Here is a 20,239-nt window from a genome sequence, read left to right as displayed (position 1 = left end):
GTGTAGGACATGGAATAACAGCCTTAAAGGAAACCAGAATCTGGTTGAACCTCTGGAAAAATTCCTGCATTTTTAATAGTAAGAGCATTTCCAGAGGAACCCAGGAGTAGCAGGTTTCTCTTCTGTGGATGTGTGGAAGCAGAGGATGGACAGCTGTCTGCCACCGAGGCTTTCATTTGAGTTCCTGCACTGAGCAGTTGGCCCTCTTGCAATTCTTCTATGCTGTTGCCTGGTTTGCCACAAGACTAACCTGAATTTGGTAATGTCCACCACGTGTGGGAGAACGCAGTCCTGATTTCGCTGCATGTGGTGGGGACCAGATCATCACATTGAGTCATAATATGGTCTACCTATTGGGACGTAACATGCTACGTCAACAAAGCAACTGTGGTTCAGGATTTAGCAGGTTCTGTGAACCCAGCCTATACATCTATGCAGTCAACGATTCAAATATGGCCATAATCCCAAAGGACTTGGGGAGACCTGCTCACCCCACAACTCGTGAATTAGCCACTCTCTTCCCCCTTGTCTTTATTTTTTACAGAGATAGACATAGAGAGAGAGAGAGAAATATAGATACGTATCTCCATTTATTTTGGGTTTACCATTTTGCCTGGCAAATTGTTCCAAGCACCTAAACAGCCACATTATTCATTTTCTTTTTGCGACTAGATTGTTTTGTAGGCATTTTGTAAATTGTTTTTACGGTTAGAACACTATTTACAGTCATCTTGAGGTGGTTTTGCCCTGAAAGGTTTTCCTGTATTTACTTTTTTCTTTATTTGGACAAATAAAAGCAAATATAAATTCTAATACTGACAAGGCTGTTAAATAGAATCTTGCCCTGGTGACATACACAGGCAAGGGTGTCCACAATGTCACGTTGGTGGCTGAAACTGTGGGACTGAAGCCGCAAAAGATGCATAACAAGAGGGCAGGGCTTTGATCGTACAGTTGCAGATGCCAACTTGACTTTTATGACACACACACACACACACATAGGGACACAGACACTGCTGTACGTAGACATGCAGAGTAGAGGGTGGCTTCAACACACGGGATTTTTTTCTTCCCCTGGAGTTTCTTCCCCTGGATCTTTTTCTTCTGGATTTTCTTCCCCTGGGATTTTCTTCTTCCCCTGGAGACAAGGAGCAATCAGGAAGAAAAGGACAATTTAATTGATAAATAGGAAACCCTGGTGTCTAGGGAAGGTTTCAGCTTGAGCAAATCAGAGTTGTGTAACTGGGTCTTGTCTAATTCCATATTCAGTGATATGCATCACTCATCCCAGCAAACACACACACCCGCCCACCTACTGCTCCGCAAGATTGTGCAAACTTTGGCACTGGCCTGATTCCTGCTCCAGCGTGGCTGACAACAGCAGGCTGATGGCTATAGCCAGGCCACTTTGATCCGCCTGCTCTCCCTTCTGAGGGTTCTTGAGGGCTACCAGCAGGCGTGGTCTGGGGCACTGGGCAAAGCAAGGACCCCTTCAGAGAGAGAGCTGTCTGGAGAGCCCTGCAAATCATGGTTTGTCCTCTGCAAAGTAGAGCACACACACCCCCACAAATAAAGTGGGAGCGGATGCATCCCATAGGGCAGATAGGCTAACCCTAATCCCTGCTCCGCGTAGGGCTGATGGAATGGTGGCTGTTGCAGAAACGCCATGGCCAACCCCTTGTTGTTGTTGTTCAGTCGTTAAGTCGTGTCCGACTCTTCGTGACCCCATGAACCATATTGCGCCAGGCCTTCCTGTTCTTCACTGCCTCCCTGAGTTTGCTCAATTTCATGCTCATTGCTTCAGTGATGCTATCTAACCATCTCATCCTCTGCCGTCCTCTTCTCCTTTTGCCTTCAATCTTTCCCAGCATCAGGGTCTTCTCCAAAGAGATCTCTCTTCGCATTAGGTGACCAAAATATCTGAGCTTGAGCTTCATTATCAATCCTTCCAATGAGCAATCAGGGTTGATTTCCTTTAAGATTGACTGGTTTGACCTCCTAGCAGTCCAGGGGACTCTCAAGAGTCTTCTCCAGCACCACAGTTCAAAGGCATCAATTCTTCGGCGCTCGGCCTTCTTTATGGTCCAGCTCTCACAGCCATACATTACTACTGGAAAAACCATAGCTTTGACTATGCGGATCTTTGTCGGCAAGGTGACGTCTCTGCTTTTTAATATGCTATCTAGGCTTGCCATAGCTTTCCTCCCAAGGAGCAAGCGTCTTTTAATTTCATGGCTGCAGTCTCCGTCTGCGGTGATCTTGGAGCCCAAATAAATGAAGTCTGTTACTGCTTCCATTTCTACCCCTTCTATTTGCCAGGAATTGATGGGTCCAGATGCCATGATCTTAGTTTTTTTAATGTTGAGTTTCAAGCCAGCTTTTGCACTCTCCTCTTTCACCCTCATCAAGAGGCTCTTTAGTTCTTCTTCACTTTCTGCCATTAGGGTGGTATCGTCCGCATATCTGAGGTTGTTGATGATTCTCCCTGCAATCTTAATTCCGGCTTGTGATTCTTCCAGCCTGGCATTTCTCATGATGTACTCTGCATATAGGTTAAATAAGCAGGGTGACAGTATACAGCCTTGTCGTACACCTTTCCCTATTTTGAACCAATCGGTTGTTCCATGACCGGTTCTAACTGTTGCTTCTTGGCCCGCATACAGATTTCTCAGGAGATAGGTAAGGTGGTCTGGTATTCCCATCTCTTTAAGAATTTGCCACAGTTTGTTGTGATCCACACAATCAAAGGCTTTTGCATAGTCAATGAAGCAGAAGTAGATATTTTTCTGGAACTCTCGTGCTTTCTCCATGATCCAGCGAATGTTGGCGATTTGATCTCTAGTTCCTCTGCCTCTTCGAAACCCAGCTTGTACATCCGGTAGTTCTCGGTTCATGTATTGCTGAAGCCTAGCTTGTAGGATTTTGAGCATAACCTTGCTAGCATGTGAAATGAGTGCAATTGTGCGATAGTTTGAGCATTCTTTGGCGTTGCCCTTCTTTGGAATTGGAACGTAAACTGACCTTTTCCAATCCCGTGGCCACTGTTGCGTTTTCCAAACTTGCTGGCATATTGAGTGCAGCACTTTAACACCATCATCTTTTAGTATTTTAAATAACTCAGCTGGAATACTGTCATCTCCACTAGCTTTGTTGTTAGCAATGCTTCCTAAGGCCCACTTGACTTCACTCTCTAGGATGTCTGGCTCAAGGTCAGTGATCACACCAGCGTGGACATCAGGGACATTAAGATCTTTCTTGTATAGTTCTTCTGTGTATTCTTGCCACCTCTTCTTAATCTCTTCTGCTTCTGTTAGGTCCCTGCCTTTTTTGTCCTTTATCATGCCCATCTTTGCACTAAACGTTCCTTTCATATCTCCAATTTTCTTGTAGAGATCTCTAGTCTTCCCCATTCTATTGTTTTCCTCAATAGAACCTAAATAATCCAGGTCCAGGTAACCATGATGTTTTTCTGCTGCTGCCTCTAGCAAGCCCTGGAGGACAACCTGTTCTTCCAAACTGGCCGCTTGACGACAGTCCTTCCCTCCTTCCTCCTTCCTCTCCTTCTTCTTTTTGAATCCCCCCTCCCCGTTCCAGCAATCCCTCCAGATCGCAATTACCATATTCCTTTGTTCCCAGCCACACTTCCGCCTCTTGGCTGAAGCAGCTGAGACAGGCTCCATATTAGGCCCAGTCAAGTTCTCCGTCTGGGTTTGTTTTGCGCCTGGTGAAAAGAACGCCACCGCCATTTGCATAAAAATGTGCTTCAAAGAGATAATATGACTATGGGGAGGGTGAGAGAGGAGGGGAGAGGAGGAGGAGGATGACGGGGTAGGGAGCAGGCTTCCAGCACGCTCATTAATCAGAAGCAAAGTAGCAGGTGCCTTCTCCGACAATCCCACTCTTTGACTTTCTGGCTTCTCTGGCAACAGACATGCCGGAAGGGGGGACTCGAATGCAGCCCAGAGGCTGGGCTCCCACATCATGCAAAGCCATGGTTTGCTCAACTGGGGTTGTCCGAATAAGCGCCCCCATGGCTGGATTTGCGTAACACACTAAGCCCTGGCAGTAATTTTTTATTATTATTCAACTTGGACACCACCAAGTCCATCTGACTCTGGGCGGCTCACAGGATAAAACCAAATAACAAATACACAGAATCATAGAACAAAACCCAGATGGCAGAACCGGTCAACAAGACAAAGCTGTCATGGATCGCCAAAGGTCTCCAACCACCCGAGCTCAATGCCTGGGAGAACAGCCAGGTCTTTAACGCCCGCTGAATGCCGTCAGGGTGGGAGCCACCCAGATCTCGGGGGGAGCCTCATTCCAGAGAGCAGGCACCGTGACAGAGAAGGCACACTTCCGGGGTCCTGACAGATGGCCCTGCTTGATTGGAGGAACCATTAACTATGGTTTACGTGCCACAAATGGCTAGATTCATGCCGCAGTGCTGACGCTCAGCTTGCTTAGCTCTAAAGTGGGACTATTCAGAAGGCTAAAGCACGAGGGGATGGTGAGGATAAACTTCAGGTATCACACTACTCTATAATGTAGTTGCTTTACTCCTGACTTAATAGGAGGTGTGAACAAGGCAACTATGGTTTATTCAGCAACACATGGTGAAATCAAATCATGTCTAAGTGTTATGCATGAATCTGATGGCTGGGTTCAGTCAACATGTTAAGTCAAAACTAAACAAACCCTATCTGCCTATTGTTTGGACCCAGCCATTGTGATTTATAAACCATGGTGTTGTGAGAAATCAGCAAACCCTTGTTTATTAACAAGCAATGGCTAAACAAAGTTTGGCTTAGTAAGTTGTGTGAACCAAGCCAATGAAAGCAATCTTGAAAGAAACAGGAGCTTAAAATGGGAGAGTTGCTAAGTGGAAAAGTTTCTGGTTGGGAAAGGGTCAGATCGTTTGAGTTGGGTAGCCTTATCAATCTTAAAAATAAAATAAAATAAATAAAATAAACACTTATTCTAACTTCACTCTCCATTCACTGAAACAACCCACTCCAAGAGGTCATTTTAAAATTCTTCTAAACAAGGCAAAACCCCTGTTCCTGAGCTGGATCTAGATTCTAGAGCAGTATTTCTCAACCTTGGGAACTTTAAGATGTATGGACTTTAATTCCCAGAATTCCCCAGCCAGCATGGCTGGCTGGGGAATTCTGGGAATTGAAGTCCACACATCTTAAAGGGGCCAAGGTTGAGAAACACTGCTCTAGAGCAAAGAGATCTTGGAATCTGAATCTGGCTGCAGGAGGGTACAAACCCTGGAGTTTGGTCTTTCTGATCATAGAAAACAATGTTGATGTAAGTTAAACAAATGATGTTTGTCCCGTTACCCATGCCAGGTACTTTGGAAGATAATTCCCCAACCTGATGTTCTCCAGGAGTGTTGAAACTGTGACAGACATAATTTCTAGCCACCATGGTGGTTGGGGTTTCCAGGGGTTAAAGCACAAAGCATCTGAAGGCACCAGGCAAGGTAGAGTCACCAAGCAAGTCCTAAACAAAAGGGGGAAACTGAATCTGTGATTCCCACCAACAGTCTAGGTACAACCCCTGATATGATTAAACCCAAAATCTGACAGTTGCTAATCAGTACATTGTTCAGAGGAGATGGAATTGGGTTGAAATTCTGGCTTGATTATTAGCCTGAAGGAAATCAGGAGATCACAGTGTTGAAAGTGGTTTTGTGGCCCATCTAACCCAGTCCCCAGTCAGTAGCAACCTCAGTCTTCCCTACCTGTACAATGGGAGCATGAACAATTTAACTCAAAAGTTTGTGAGCAGTTCGTTTGCTCGGCCATTTTTAGGTGGCTACATTTCACCCCATAAACATTCGTGCAAGGGAAAGGAGGAAGAACTGTGTCACAGCACGCACACTGTTACTGTTTCTCTTGAACACCTATAAAGTAAGTCTTGTAAATACCAGTGGTCCTATAAAATCCACAGTGATTGTATTTAATCCTAAAATTTAGGGTGCAATCATATCAACATTTTTGAAAGAGTAAATTCCAACACAGTAGTACTTCTGGGTAAACAGGTACACAATTAGACTATTACTGCTCAAATCACTTTCGTTTATTCTGACGATAGGACTGTATACTGAATTATTAGGAGATACGCTCGTCTTAAAAAGAAAATCTACAACTTTTAGGACAAGGATGAGCAACCTATAGTCTGCAGTTCCCCTCTCTGAATCAGCCCCAATTTTGTGCAGGTTACAACATCTTACTATAGAAATTCAGTGGCATACTGCCTCATTACAGCAGTGCAATTTCACAATACATATTTTTAAAGATAAGCAGTAAAATAAATAACCTATTATACTCTAATAGGTTTAACACCCCCGTTTTATTGGGGGAAAGTCAATCCCCATAAAAAAAGCAACCTCCCCCCCCCCCCAAATTCCAGCTTTAACTGTTCTCATTCTATCATTGCAAGCCTCTGAACAGAAGTTGAAAAAAAAATCAGTTTTCAACTGTAGGAAAATGCCCATTCCAGCTTTAAGATTTTTAATTGTGAAAAAAAAACCCAGTTGACTCAAGGAGGTCATGCAAGCTGATAAAGTTAAACAAGAAAAATGGGAGAGATGCTCCTTTTTCATAATGCTAAAACCTGAATAGACCAAAAGAAGAAACAGCACACCGTTAAACTATGGTATTTGCCACCTCTTCATGCATTGATGGCTGCCAACTTAGATGACTTTAAAAGAAGGTTGAATAAATCTCTGAAAGGTACCAAATGACTCCAGGCAAAGGCACCCTTCCACTATGAATAGAAAGTCATTGTACACAAATGTCATCTTTAAACTGAAATGTCATCTTTTCTTCTCTAATGTCAGAATTAAAAAAAGGAGGATATGGTGTGGAAACAGGGGAGGCAACATCCTCTGGACCAGTGTTTCTCAACCTTGGCAACGTGAAGATGTGTGGACTTCAACTCCCAGCATTCACGGCTGGCTGGGGAATTCTGGGAGTTGAAGTCCACACATCTTCACGTTGCCAAGGTTGAGAAACACTGCTCGGGACAAGTGATTATGTAGAACAGTGGCCAAAAAAATCTCATATGGAAAATAATCACCGCTGTCCATGGGGGAAGGGGGTGTCAAAAAAAGTCAAGATGGGTGTGCATATCAAAGGGATGGGGCTGTGATCACACTGCCATGACCACCATATTGCCTGTTTGGACACATACCTCCCACAGACACTGCTACAAGAAAGCAATTGGTTTTGTCTCCCGCTTGTGAGTTTTGCAATGGCATTTCACTTTGCACAGTGAGAAACAGCACGTTGGACTTGATGGGCCTCTGAACCTACACAGTTGTTTCTTTCACCTTGTTGAAGATGTGGGAGGAATGGAAATATTGAGGCTCGCCACCTGCGATTTTCCAAAGACCACACTCAAGTTTCAACCATCAGCTTTCTGCTCTGTAGTTTAAGTGGTTATCTAGGTATTTCTTCTGTGAACTCTCTAAGACAGAGCATCTTACCTGCCCAGGTGTATCGGAAGAGAAAGTGGACTTCCACATTCAAGGCGACATCTGCTTCTTTCTCAAGTCATAATGTTGCTTGGTCACCTAGAGGAAATTCATACTCACAGAAGAGAATATCTGTAGCTCAGGGTGGAACTGTGGAGTCCTTGGGGTTCTCTGAGCTTGGTTGCGGTCTTGCAGATGTTTCGTTACCCAGCCAGGTAACACCTTTAGCCAGGTAACGAAATGTCCGCAAGAAAACAACCAAGCTCAGAGAACTCCACGGACTCCAAATTCATAAACGCCGTAGGTGATCAGAAGCAGCAGCAATGGTCACCCTGAGTTCTGATCACATCTGACACGCCCACTTCCCTGCCCCAAACCCACCTGAACGTTCACAACCGTCCCGGAAATAAAAGAAATATGACTTGCAGTCAGGCAGTAAAATGCCATCTGTCTCCCTGCCGGGAGTCTCATGTTCATCAGACAGCCTTCCCGTAAAGGGGGGACTCAGCCAGCACATGACAAGCAAGCAGTTTGGACAACTGATCCTGTCTGCTTCTTTCCTGCCCCTTAAAACTATCTGGGGGAAGAGAAAGGGGGAAGGAGAGAAAAAAGGGACCGTTTCTTATTCCAAAACATTTTTCTAGCAGATTTCAGTGTTGAAGTTTTGGTTAGCAATACATCTCTACGAATGCTATGCTTGCGGCTTCCCCATCAGAATGGCACGCAAAGGACCGCAAAAGAGGGGAACAGCATTTGGATGAGGCCAAAGAAAAAAGAAAAAAAAAGGACTTTGTCCTGGGTTGTGTAATCTGAGTTTTTATTACTTGGGAATTCTTGCCCTGCCTCCCTCTCCCCCCCCCCCCCCCGCTGCTTACCTCCATAAAAGCAACAATGCCAGAAAACAGAAGAATGATTGCCCAAAGGAACACACCTCCTCTTGAAAACAAGAATTTCATTCCAACTCTTTCAAATGCCACTTAGGGCAAAGGGAATTGCTATGATGTTGTTTTGGCACTTACACGGAGTTAGTGCAGGATGGTAATATATAAATATAGCCTGCTCAGAATGCGCATTCTTTTTTAAAAAGGAGAGAGGGAGGAGGAGGGAGGAAGGAAGGAAAGGAGAAAAACATCCCTTCCTTCTGCTTTTGAATCCCAAATTGGATTAGCAACTTGTATCTGATAACAAGGTGGGAATTTAAAGGAGACCCACACTTTTGCGTTTCCCTGGCCTGCCAGATAGGTATGTTCAAATGAAATGGTTTCCAGTCTCCTTGTAATCCAAAATGTTGACACATCTAAACCAAATGGCAAAAGAATAGTTTTCCAACAGATTCTGAATCGGGAAAAAAAATCACAAGGAAACAACTCCCCCAAAAAGTCTACCGGTGGACTTGTTGGATTAGGAAATGAACCCTTCCAGAACCTGCCTTACCATTTTTCAGATATTTTTCTTCCCTCCCCCAAAAAACCTCCTGTATCTCTTAGTCTCCAACTGCATGGGAGTTTATTTTCAATTTCTTTAGTGGGGTTTTGAAACTTATGTTATTGCTGGAGATGGCAGGGAGTGCTACTGTCAGCAGTTACAACACATCTCTGTTCTGCAACTTCCCTGGTTGCCCACACTTGGCAATCTGAAAATCCTCCTGATTTTTCCCGTGGGATTTAATGGAAGCACAGAGAGCCAGGGAACTGCAGCCTGCTGGAGAAATGTTTGTCCAATGAAAAACTGGGCATTTGCATACATGCTAAATAGGCACAAGACCACACATACAAATGTCTCCAAAATTCTTGTCTCCTTTGAACAAAATTGTAGGGAAAAAGCCATGATAGTCTATGGTGGCAGAAAACCCAGAAATCTGGTATGCACTTTTGATAAACCATGTTAGTCAGAAATGATCCTACCAGATTTTTGATTTTTTGAAATAAATTCTGAAATTAACATTCTCTTTCATCAGACGTAATGAGAAATAGCAAGGAAAATGTAGCAGCATCTGACACTGAATTAAAATAGGTTGTGGTGCTAATAATCATTGAATTGAAGTTATTTTAATGCACTGATTTGGGTCCTCCAGATTGTTCTCCTTCTCAGCAACAGTCTGTCCCGTTTAGAATCCCATGGTTAAGAAAAGGTTTTAAAAGTTTATCTTCCTAAATTCTTTGGTGCAATCATTGACAGTTTCAGAGAAAATTGGGGAAAGTGTGAGAGTGACGTGGCAAGCTCCAAAGGTTCATTGCACACAAAAAATGCATGTTTCCTGAGCTAACATGTGTAACGATACTTTTTCCCACTGTTTTATTTCTTTGAATATAGAAATAAATACCGGAGGAGCATCTGCCTCAGTTCCTCTTCCACAAGGCTGTTGACCATTCAGAAGGAAGATATGGGGTAAACCAGGGTCTGTGTGATGGTATCCTTTTTAGGGTAACTTAATTAGGCTAACAATTATCCCTTGTTCAAGGACATACCACCCAAACAGTCCTTCCAGCATTGCTTAGAGCAGTGTGACTTGCTCCTCTCCAGGCTAGAAACAACCAGCCAGATGTCTTCACACTTGCTGGTGGAGATTCACTCCCAGGAATGTTGTTACATTCCATGCTGTAAGAACGGAGGCTCAACCTTGCTTCAAAAGTGTTGCAATTTGTCTTTCCAAACAAGATCAAGGGGTTCTGATTTTATCTTTCAACCTGTCAGGAACCTACAAAACTGCCAGGAATCAGCAATTTTATGACCTGGTGGGCACCTAAAGATGCTGAGGACACTCTCACAAAATGGCAACTATGTAGGTGGGGCTGGTCACAAAGCCTCCATGTACTAGAAACCAAAGCAATCATCTTATTTCCTAGGATGTTTTACAGTCTCCCAATAAGGTGGAGGCAAGGAAATGAAATGAAAAAGTAGATACAAAGGAGAATGGAATATCCAGCAAGGAGGTCAGAGCTGGCAGGCTAGAAGACTGCCAACGACTAGCATTTTATGCAGCAAAGTTTTGCTGCAGACCTCGGGTTTCCCCCACGTGGGACAACCCCATTCCCATAAGGAGGAATGGACCAGATCGTCCAGCCCTGGGGAGCTGTGCATGGTTCTTGGCCATGTGCTGTAATCTGCAAGGCAAACAAAGAGATCCTGTTCCCTCTTCCTTTCTCTATTTTCTTTCTCCCCCGTCTTGTGCCTTCATCTGAATGACAAAGGCTTCCAATTACAGGAGGGGGTGGAATCCAGTGGGCATCTTATGCCACCCTCTTAGAGGGCTGGCAGATTAAGACAGACAAAGCTGGGAGGGTGAACAGAGAGAAAAAGAGAACTGAGAAAGTGAGAAATAGGTGGGGAAGACATGGTGGGAGGGACTGACTTCCAGATCACTGGCAGGCAGGACTTGCCTGGGTTGGAATCCAAACTTGGGCAAAAGGGTCATATTTTTAAATGAAATCATCTAGAAAATTCACCGCTGTTCTCCCCATTCTATTGCCGCCCCATCACCTCTGTTGTAGAGCTGAAGGGTCATAAATAATTCAGCCTTGCTCAAATATTTATGGAAATCAATTTAGTGCCTCTTCTTTCTTGGAAGCAACACTGTTCCTTCTTCACATCCTCTGCTCCAGCCGTGACACCTTACACCTCTGCTACAGAAGCTCCAATGGAAAAGACAAACATTTGTCCCGCTCCTCCTGCAACCCTAAGAGGCAGAAGGTGTCTTGCTCCTAACCAGATGTTTCCTTGGACATTTGCACGCACCACAGATGATTGCATGATCGTTGCCCTCCCCCTTCCCTCTTACAGCTCAAAATATTATTACAAACACACGTCGCTCCCATCCACACGCTCTTCTACTGCAGAACGATTTAAACAAAACCTTACATTTCTTGGAAAACCAAAAAAGGCAAGGTTTGTAGAAGAACCCTTGTCCAAACAAACAGACCATATGGTGGCTTAATGGGATAACCTCTTAAGACATATGGATGTGCTAATTCAGATGGACACTTACATATTTAGATCACAACTAGCTTTTAAATTAGGAGAGTCCAACCTGAATCCCCAGGGATACATATGATATCCAAAAGCCTTTTGCGACTGACTTTAGATTTTTAAAGTGCCAAAAGGGAGAAACATTTAAATGCATAAGCAGCAATCATATAGCCTATGGTGTTTAATTAAAGGAACGAAATGTTACTAAAATCTGACTCCATTTAATCCAATTTTGTTTTTGTCTTGGCCCTGTCTGCCTCTTTGTCCTAAGCTCACTTACTTTCTAATGTTGATTGAAAACTTCCTCCCTGCTATTCTTTTTAGGATTCTTTAAACTAGCCTTGTACCTGACAACTCTTCAAACAGAGGTGAAGAATCCACACCAGTACTCACCAACCTTGGCAATTTCAAGGTGTGTGGACTTCAAATCCCAGAATTCCACAGCCAGTATGGCCACTGATGAGAATTCTGGGAGTTAAAGTCCATATACCTGGAAATTACCAAGGTTGAGAAAAATTGATCCAGACAAACATCTGGCTGCCATCTAGTAGGTGTCTAGACTCTTGCAGGCCCTAGTAAAGATGCCTTTGAGTCAAGCTCAACTTGAGCGGTGGGCATCAGCACACCCACAGCATTATCTTCATAACCGTAGTGAAATGATTTGCCCTTGCCTTCTTTCAGGATGTTCAGCATCATCCTCTTGTTGTAATTTACAGCTGCTGGCATTCCCAGGTGGTCTCCTATCTGAATTCTACCCAAGACCAATCCTCCTTAGCTTCCTAACCAGGTGTGGTTGGCCAGATGTTGTCTTGTGATGAAACCTTCCAAGAGAGATTGCTTTTAATAGATAAAGAGTTGTTTGTCAAATAGGATATGTGGCCACCAGGGATGTCCACAGGGTGTGGTCAAAAAAGTCAAGATGGCACATACAAAACAGACAGAGCCTCAATCACATCATCATGGACACCATCCTGATTTTTTTGACCATATACTGCAGACACCCCTGACGGCCACTCTACACTGAGCTCCTCTATTAGTGAATGCTGCTGTCCAGGAGCTAACGATGGTTGGGAGACTTCAAGGCTCACGACTACTTCAAAAAGATTTGAAATGGACAACTCTTCAAAGAGAAGTGAGAACAAAATCAGCTCTAATTCAAGAACTGTTACATGAATTAGACCACAGTTGAATCTTCCTGGAATCTTTTTCGTGCATAACATTGTTTTCTTCATTGCAAAGTGTGGCAGGTGTGTGCCTGCACACACCCACACCTTTGGGTCAGACAACAACAACTATTACAAAATGTTTATAAGTGGCAAGCTACTTTTCATTGTTGATATAAATGTTTCCAAACACTTCGTACAGTACACGTTGTCTTGGTAAACTTTTCCATCGTTTATCAAACTGGCCGTGTTTATGAATCTTCTCTTACTATTTACTGCTTCTGAATTTACGTTTTCAACTTTTGGGATTCTGTTCTAGTTCTGCAACCTTATGAGCTGTCTTGAGTACACACTAGGGCAGTGTTTTTTAAACTCTTTCCTCTCAGGACGCCTTCCCCCTTTTAAAACTTATGAACCCCAAAAGAGCTTTTGTTTGTGTGGCTTATATTTCTCGATATTTACCATATTAAACATTAAAATTGATGAATTGATACAATTCTTTTCAATTGTAAAAAGAACAATATTAAACCCATTAGATATTAACATAAATCAAATATTTTTCGTGAAAGAGCCCTATATTTTTATTAACAAGTAAAAAATAATATAGTGGAACCTTGGGTTACGAATGCTTCTGTTAACGAACTTTTCGGGTTACGACCAGCTCCGGCTGCAAAATTTTGCCTCGGTTTGAGAACTTCGCCTCGGGGTACGAACAGGATACGCGGCCATTTTTCCGCCCCTGACACGTGGTCCGCTGCCATTTTCCACCCCTGACACGTGGTCCGCGGCCATTTTTCCGCCCCTGACACGTGGTCTGCGGCCATTTTCCGCCCCTGACACGTGGTCCGCGGCCATTTTCCGCCCCTGACACGTGGACTGCGGCCATTTTTCCACCCCTGACATGTGGTCGTAGGGAGGGGGACTCTCCCTCCAAGCAATAGCCGCCTCCCTGTCCTCCACGCCAGAACGGATTAACGGTAATTACATTGAACCTTATGGGGAAATTTCCTTCAGGTTGCGACCAATTCGGGCTGCGACCAGAGTCACAGAACGAATTGAGTTCGTAACCCGAGGTTCCACGTAATGAGAAGAGTGACATTGTTTTACATTTTTGCAAATATCTTCAATATCTGGCAAGTAGGTTTGATTTGGCGGACCCTTGAGAGGGTCTTGGGGGACCCTCAGGGGTCCTCAGGCCACACTTCAAGAAACACCGCACTAGAGGAAAAAGGTGGCATACGGGAAGAATTCTCGGGAAGAATTGTCCGGCTGGTCCGATGTAACAAAGGCAATATAGTCCAATCCAGGCAAATTGATTTATATCTCTTATTCCTGCTTGTTCTTCAAGTTCTTTGGGACTATAGGCCTTTTCAAGGCATTCCTTTAGCAGTCTTTCTAGCAAAGGAATCCAGTGGTTCTCTCTCTAAACCAGTGTTTTTCAACCTTGGCAACTTTAAGACGAGTGGACTTCAATTCCCAGAATTCCCCAGCCAGCATTGCTGGCTGGGGAATTCTGGGAGTTGCACTCGTCTTAAAGTTGCCAAGGTTGAGAAACACTGCTCTAAACTGTTGGAGAGAGAGATACATTTATGGTGTAAGTCAAGTCATTTCAGTGATGTTCTATTACCTCGAATGCCTTTTGATTGAGCAAAGACGCATACATCATTCTGGGATCACTGAGAAAAATCCATCACATGGCCTAACACGGTGGTAGGGACACAGCACCATTCCCAAAGACAGCAACAAAATATTATTCGCAAATGCAAAATGCGGGACCCACAAACTTTAATGTGGCCTTGATCCCTACTTCACAAAACAGTTGGGTGCCCTCTTTTTGAAATGAAAGGGCTGTCCCCGGTGGTCAAAAACATCAAGATGGTGCCACAACACACATGCCCTGAATACACATTAAAAAGGGGCAGAGCTTTATGGACATTTTTGCTGAAAATGGATAAAAATAAAGTGGTGATTTCGGGATTGATGGATTGAAAAGGTTTCTTTATGGGAAGAAGGAAACCATGATGTGTCATTTGGGAGGGTGGAGATGATAATTGCTATGTTTCTAACAGCCTCAAGAAGTTGCTTCCTTAGATATCTTTCTTTTTCTTTTTCTTCTTTTTGTTATCCTTCACTTTTTCTTTTACTCTTTTATATTGCCTTTCTTTTCCTACTGTTCTTTTTGTTTCTGTCAATTTTTTAAACCTATGTAAAATCTTCTTATAATAAAAATTACTTTAAAAGGGGAGAAGCAGGGCTTCAATGGCATGGCTATGGCTGCCATCTTGACCTTTTTGACCACCCAGGACCTGCTGTGACATGACTTGACATCCAACACGCTTGGTCTCCCCAGCTGTTACCTGAGAAAGCTTTTACAGCAGCCTTTCTCAACTGAGAGTTGCACAAGCAATAGTGATTGGGAAAAAATAATAAACTTCGTACTGTTTGCTGTAGATATAATAATTTTTTAGCAGGGGTTCCCAGAGAGCTGAAAATTATTTCCAGGGTTCCTCCAGAGTAAAAAGGTTGAGAAAGAATGTTTTACCATATTTAATGCTCTTTGAAACTGTTAGTTTACTTTGAATTGGATTGTGTAAAAGTTGTTTCAGTGATTAATCTGCTGGTTTAATTCAATATCACTTTTATTGCCTGCGGTTTTTATTGCCAGGGTCTTGTGTGGTTATTTTATATGGTGAGCTGCTTGAAACCAGTGGGTTGGAAGGCATCTAACAAATGAACAGAGAATTAGAAATAATCTTCCAGAGGTGGGTGAGGATTATCTACAGCCCCTCCCCAGCTTTCACAGGGTCACATATCTATCTGCCTTTTGGAAGTATGGTCTTTTCCTTGAGGGGGGAGGAATTTTCACTCTCCCTCTAACTTCAATTATTACAGAAAATCTCCCCACATCCAATCCCCCTCTACTTTCTTCACCCAGAACTTCCTTCTCCTTGCCTCTTCGTACATTAGACCAGTGCTTCTCAACCTTGACAACTTGAAGAGGTGTGGACTTCAACTCCCAGCATTCACGGCTGGCTGGGGAATTCTGGGAGTTGAAGTCCACACCTCTTCAAGTTGCCAAGGTTGAGAAACACTGCATTAGACAGCTTCTCTAAATATGCATAGGGGCTCATTAATGATGAAATGTGTTTATTTAAAACAACTGCATAATCAGGTTATAGCAAGACATAGTATGAAATATTTATGTGCTGGGAATTTGCATACACACATCAATTCTTTTAAAAATGTGCATTTCACAGTTTGGGGAAACAGAACTGTGTGTGTGCATGTTAGTTGGATTATTAATTCCCATAGGGAGCCAAGCTCAGAAACTTTAAATGCAGGGTACAGAAATGTGGATTTAGGAGTATGGAAAAATCACTATTTTAAAAAATAGAATCCATATTTGCACAACCTTATTTTGTTGGTAAAATAATAAAAAGGAAGCTTGTAGCATGTTCAAGACTATCAGCTTTGTATAAATGGGTATCTTATTCAGAAGTAAATCCCAATGTATTCAGTGCCCTGGTTTGTGTTGTACCTTTTAACCAAGATGTACAGATTTCAATTTAGCTATTTGACGCAAAGACAGTTTGATTGAATGAAAGCAAATTTCCAGATAAAAACAGCAAGTCGATATGCTTCTAAACTGGTTTGGATGACTTTGCTCTTGAAGGATTTGGATATCTGAATTTGCACCATCAATTCAGAAGAGTGGATTAGATCACAAATCCAAACTGAATTAACAACCCAAATTGGATTATGCGTGTTTCACAACACTCCTGCATTTTAGGGCCGTAGCCCATTTTGTAAGTTAGACGTAAGAAGCGGGCACGAGTAGTTTGCAGGTGTTTTTTTCTGATCTATATATAGGCAATCCTCATTAAAAATGGTAATTGGAACCGGCAACTCCGTCACTAAGCGACACAGTCATAAAGCATGATGTCATGTGACCGCACTGACTTATAACAGCAGCTGCAGCAGTCCTAGTTGCCGTCGTTAAGAGAATCCCACATGGTCGCAACGTCCAGTGGCCACGTGATCTCCATATGCAATGTCCTGCTGGCTTCCCCATTGATTTTACTTGTCAGAAGCCGGCAGTGAAGGTCACAAGTGGCAATCATGTGACTGCAGGACGCTGCAACATCATAACTGTGAGCCAGTTGCCGAGCGCTTGAATCATGATCACGTGGCTGCAGGGACCTGTCATAAGTCCCCCTCTTTCAGCACTGTCATGACTTCAAACAGTCGCTGAACGAGTGGACGTTCAACAAGGACTACCTGTATGCAAATCTCAAGGCTTCCCCAAGCCTGCTGACACCTCTCTCTCACGAACGAATAGTGCTACTTTGGTTATCAAGCAAAAGAAATCACAATCTGAAAAGAAATCAAGAATGCCTATAAAAAAACACCTATTTCCATTCCTAGAACCAGAGAAGTCGCTCAGAAGTTTATCCTTCTCTACCAACTGTCTCCGTCTTTTACTTTGTGTTTGAAAGCCATAGGAGTCTCATTTCCAAGTTAATATAAACAGATCGGCTAAAAATATGTATGCTATTGGACAGGAAAAAAATGGAAAACAGAACAAAATGTGTTTCCTTGTGGAGTATTCACACAATGGGGAATAACATCAAAAGGAATACGCTGGCGGGGGCAGCTGCAAGCGAGCTACACAAACAACCCGCAGTATTCCCCACTGTGTGCCTGCTTACTCTCTTGTAAACCCTTCCTCTCCAATCTCTGCACTCTGCAATGGGGAAAAAAAGAATTTGGGTCAGGCCCAGGACAATGTATACCGACTATAATGGCAATCAGGCGACCGAGGGACGCTGCGAAGGTTGTAAATGTGTGCCTCGGTCACAAAATTATTTTTTCAGTACTGTCATAACTTCGAATGGTCACTGTATGAGGCAGTCGGTAAGCGAGATCTACCTGTAGTGCAAATTGTACAATAATACCAGGTCGTGTTTAATATGAACCAAAATTCAATTCATGTGAGGCTAGTGTATGTGCAGTTGAGGTTAGCGTGTTACCATTAGGGTTTTAGACGCTACTACCATCCTGCACTGTTCATCTTCATGTGTGTGTGTGCTGCTGCCTGCTGTAACATACGTTCGTTTTTGTGATTTGTTTTAAGTGTTTTAAGAAGTGCCCTTAAGAAAATAGACAAAAGGAAGATTCCTTCAGATAAAAACAAGAAAGTGCAAAAAAGAAGTGGCTTTTTATTATATGTTTCGTAGCCTATTTCTGTCAAGCTGGAACCAATTGCCATGTGTTACATATAATCAGAACTTCGAATAGTGCGAATTCGAATAATGCGACCCCTTCGTGGGATTCATTATCCACTCTAATCAAGACCTAGCTTTATAGATATTTAAAAAGCTATTGCTAAACTTTAGATTGGCAGCCAAATTTGTGTGCCGTGGTTGGGGGGCTGCAAAATGGGCTACATGACAGGGGGTTGCCCATCGCATTCTATACCTTCCTTTCATTCAAAACCTTAAAGTTTAATTACAGGCGGTTCTCCACGCAGAACAAACTGGTTCAGATGGCCGACAGATTCTTCTTCAATTGTCTATTGGCAGTTCCTTTCCATTCAGCCAAGCCTGCGTTGATGATTTCCATGGGTTTCAGTCACCGCTGAATCTGACCATCTGCTCTCTTAAAGGAACTCTGTTTGCACAGAAGGAGATCAGGGGATCCCTTGTCAACAGCAGGTATGACGTCTTCAAGCCCCACCCCACCATATCAGGAGGCATTTCTTGCTGCTTGCTACTATTTCTTCTCTTCAGCCCGTTAAAGCAAAAAAAATAAAGTCTTGCTAAGAAAGGCACAATTTTGTAAAATACATACTGTACTTGCCAGATGTTAATCTACCCAACTGAGGTCCTTTGTGTTATAATCAGCAAAGATTTAACAAGTGGCATTGCCTAATGATGTGGCTGACTGCCAAAAGTAAAAAATTGGAAGGGGGGCAGCATCTCAGACTTTGAGCTAAAATCACCTTCCTCAGCTTAGCTTTCCTGCCTTGAATTTCATTTATTGATTATATTTTTACAAGTATGATGTCCAACAATCTCTTAAAGCCAATCCCATCCCCTTGCATCCCACTCTCTTCTTACCTTCTTGCCCCTATCCCCATAAGATACAGGTGGTCCTCAACTTGCAACCACAATACTGGACTGGAAAATTGTTAAGCAGTGTGGTCATTAAGCAAGGCATCATGTGTCCGCACCTGATTTTAGGATTTTTTTTGCCATGAATCACATGGTCATTAAGCGAATCCTGCTCCCTCATTGATTTTGCTAGACCCTTGGGAAGGTTGCAAATGGAGATCACTTGATCCCAGGACACTGCAACTGTTGTAAATACATGCTGATTGCCAAGTACCTGAATTTTGGTCACGTGACTATGGGGGTGGTGCAACAGTTGTTAGTGTGAAGACCAGTCGTAAATCCCTTTTTTCAGCACTGTCGTAACTTTGAATGGTTGCTAAGCAAATGGTCATAAGTCGAGGGCTACCTGTAAAGCAATATTCTGGGCCATTGAACATGCTTAGTCTTCACTGGATTATTTGAGGGAAGGTCCCACTGTAGCTTAGTGGTCAAGTGTACCTTTGACTTTTGAACTTCTACAGACTCTGGAGTTCACCCAAGCCCATCTTTTTTGTGGTTGGATTTACATGACAGATTGGATCACAAATTAGCCAACCACCTCTCTGCCTGGTGTGTTCTGCAAACCCAGCCCATGATTACTTTGTGATTCAGGATGTCATGCAAACCCAGAAAATTGTTGATTGAATCAGCCCTAGTCGTGTTAACCAGGAGCCAGTGTGTCATGCAAATACGGAATGTTGCCTTCAGGATTTGAATCAAAATTAAAAATAAGAAAAAGAGAATTAAAGAAGACACAAATTTGCAACTAGCTATTGTCAGCCATCCAAGTTAGGCCAGAAAACAGACTGCAAGGTTTCCAGGGATGATATTTTATTTGCTGTAGAATGTAATAACAGAACCTTAAAAGCCTGCCAGAATTTTTCTCTGCCCCATCTTATACCAAACAGAATCAAAGCAGGTTTATTTTGAGTTTTTTTCTCACATTTTCTACATCCCCAGGACAGAATAGTCATTGTTCCTCTCTCAGTGGTTTATCCATTCCTTTTTCAAGGTTATCTCCACATTCCTTGACAGTTATCACATGCAGATCAACTGAACTTTGGGAACAATTGCTATTCTTAAAAGAGGCCTCCATCTCCTCCAGCGTAGAGTCAGAAAGATCACCTTGATGGAGTTATGCAGAAGCTGTTGCCTTTATGGACCAGTCCTTCAGACAGAGGACATCCTTGTGAGGGAACACGGGGCCACCCCACCTCCAAACAGGCCAGTGCCAAGGGATTAAAAGAGCCAATTTCTCAATCATTCCTACTCCGGAGAAATTAATGGGTCCAAGCCACACTTCTGAAATGGTGATTTGCACCTTCATCGGAAAGACTACAGAACCATCCCTTTCTTTGCAAGTGAGCAGTCAACACACCCAACTGGGCGGCTCCTTTCACAAGGATGGAACCATTTGCCTGTAACTGCACTCCCCAATGTGATTTTCCACCACCGCCTTTGCTCAA

The 20,239-nt window shown here is 43.2% G+C and overlaps 1 long non-coding RNA gene across 1 annotated transcript; it reads right to left on the bottom strand.

Moving 5' to 3' along the window:
- Window positions 1-591: 591 nt before the first annotated feature.
- On the bottom strand, window positions 592-5,701 carry LOC103057935 (uncharacterized). The gene is made up of 3 exons (XR_003085884.2): window positions 5,386-5,701; window positions 3,618-3,721; window positions 592-1,138 (listed from the first exon to the last, which is right to left on the bottom strand). It is a non-coding gene; the product is annotated as an uncharacterized LOC103057935 (long non-coding RNA).
- Between the last annotated feature and the right edge of the window lie 14,538 nt (window positions 5,702-20,239).

This window comes from Python bivittatus, unplaced genomic scaffold (genome assembly GCF_059951505.1).
Source record: "Python bivittatus isolate LINGU-HERP-01145 unplaced genomic scaffold, Pbiv_v1 ctg000310_np1212, whole genome shotgun sequence".
In the NCBI taxonomy this organism is placed as follows: Eukaryota; Metazoa; Chordata; class Lepidosauria; order Squamata; family Pythonidae; genus Python; species Python bivittatus.
Note: the sequence above shows the minus strand (reverse complement) of the source record. Positions and strands in the feature narration are given on the sequence as shown.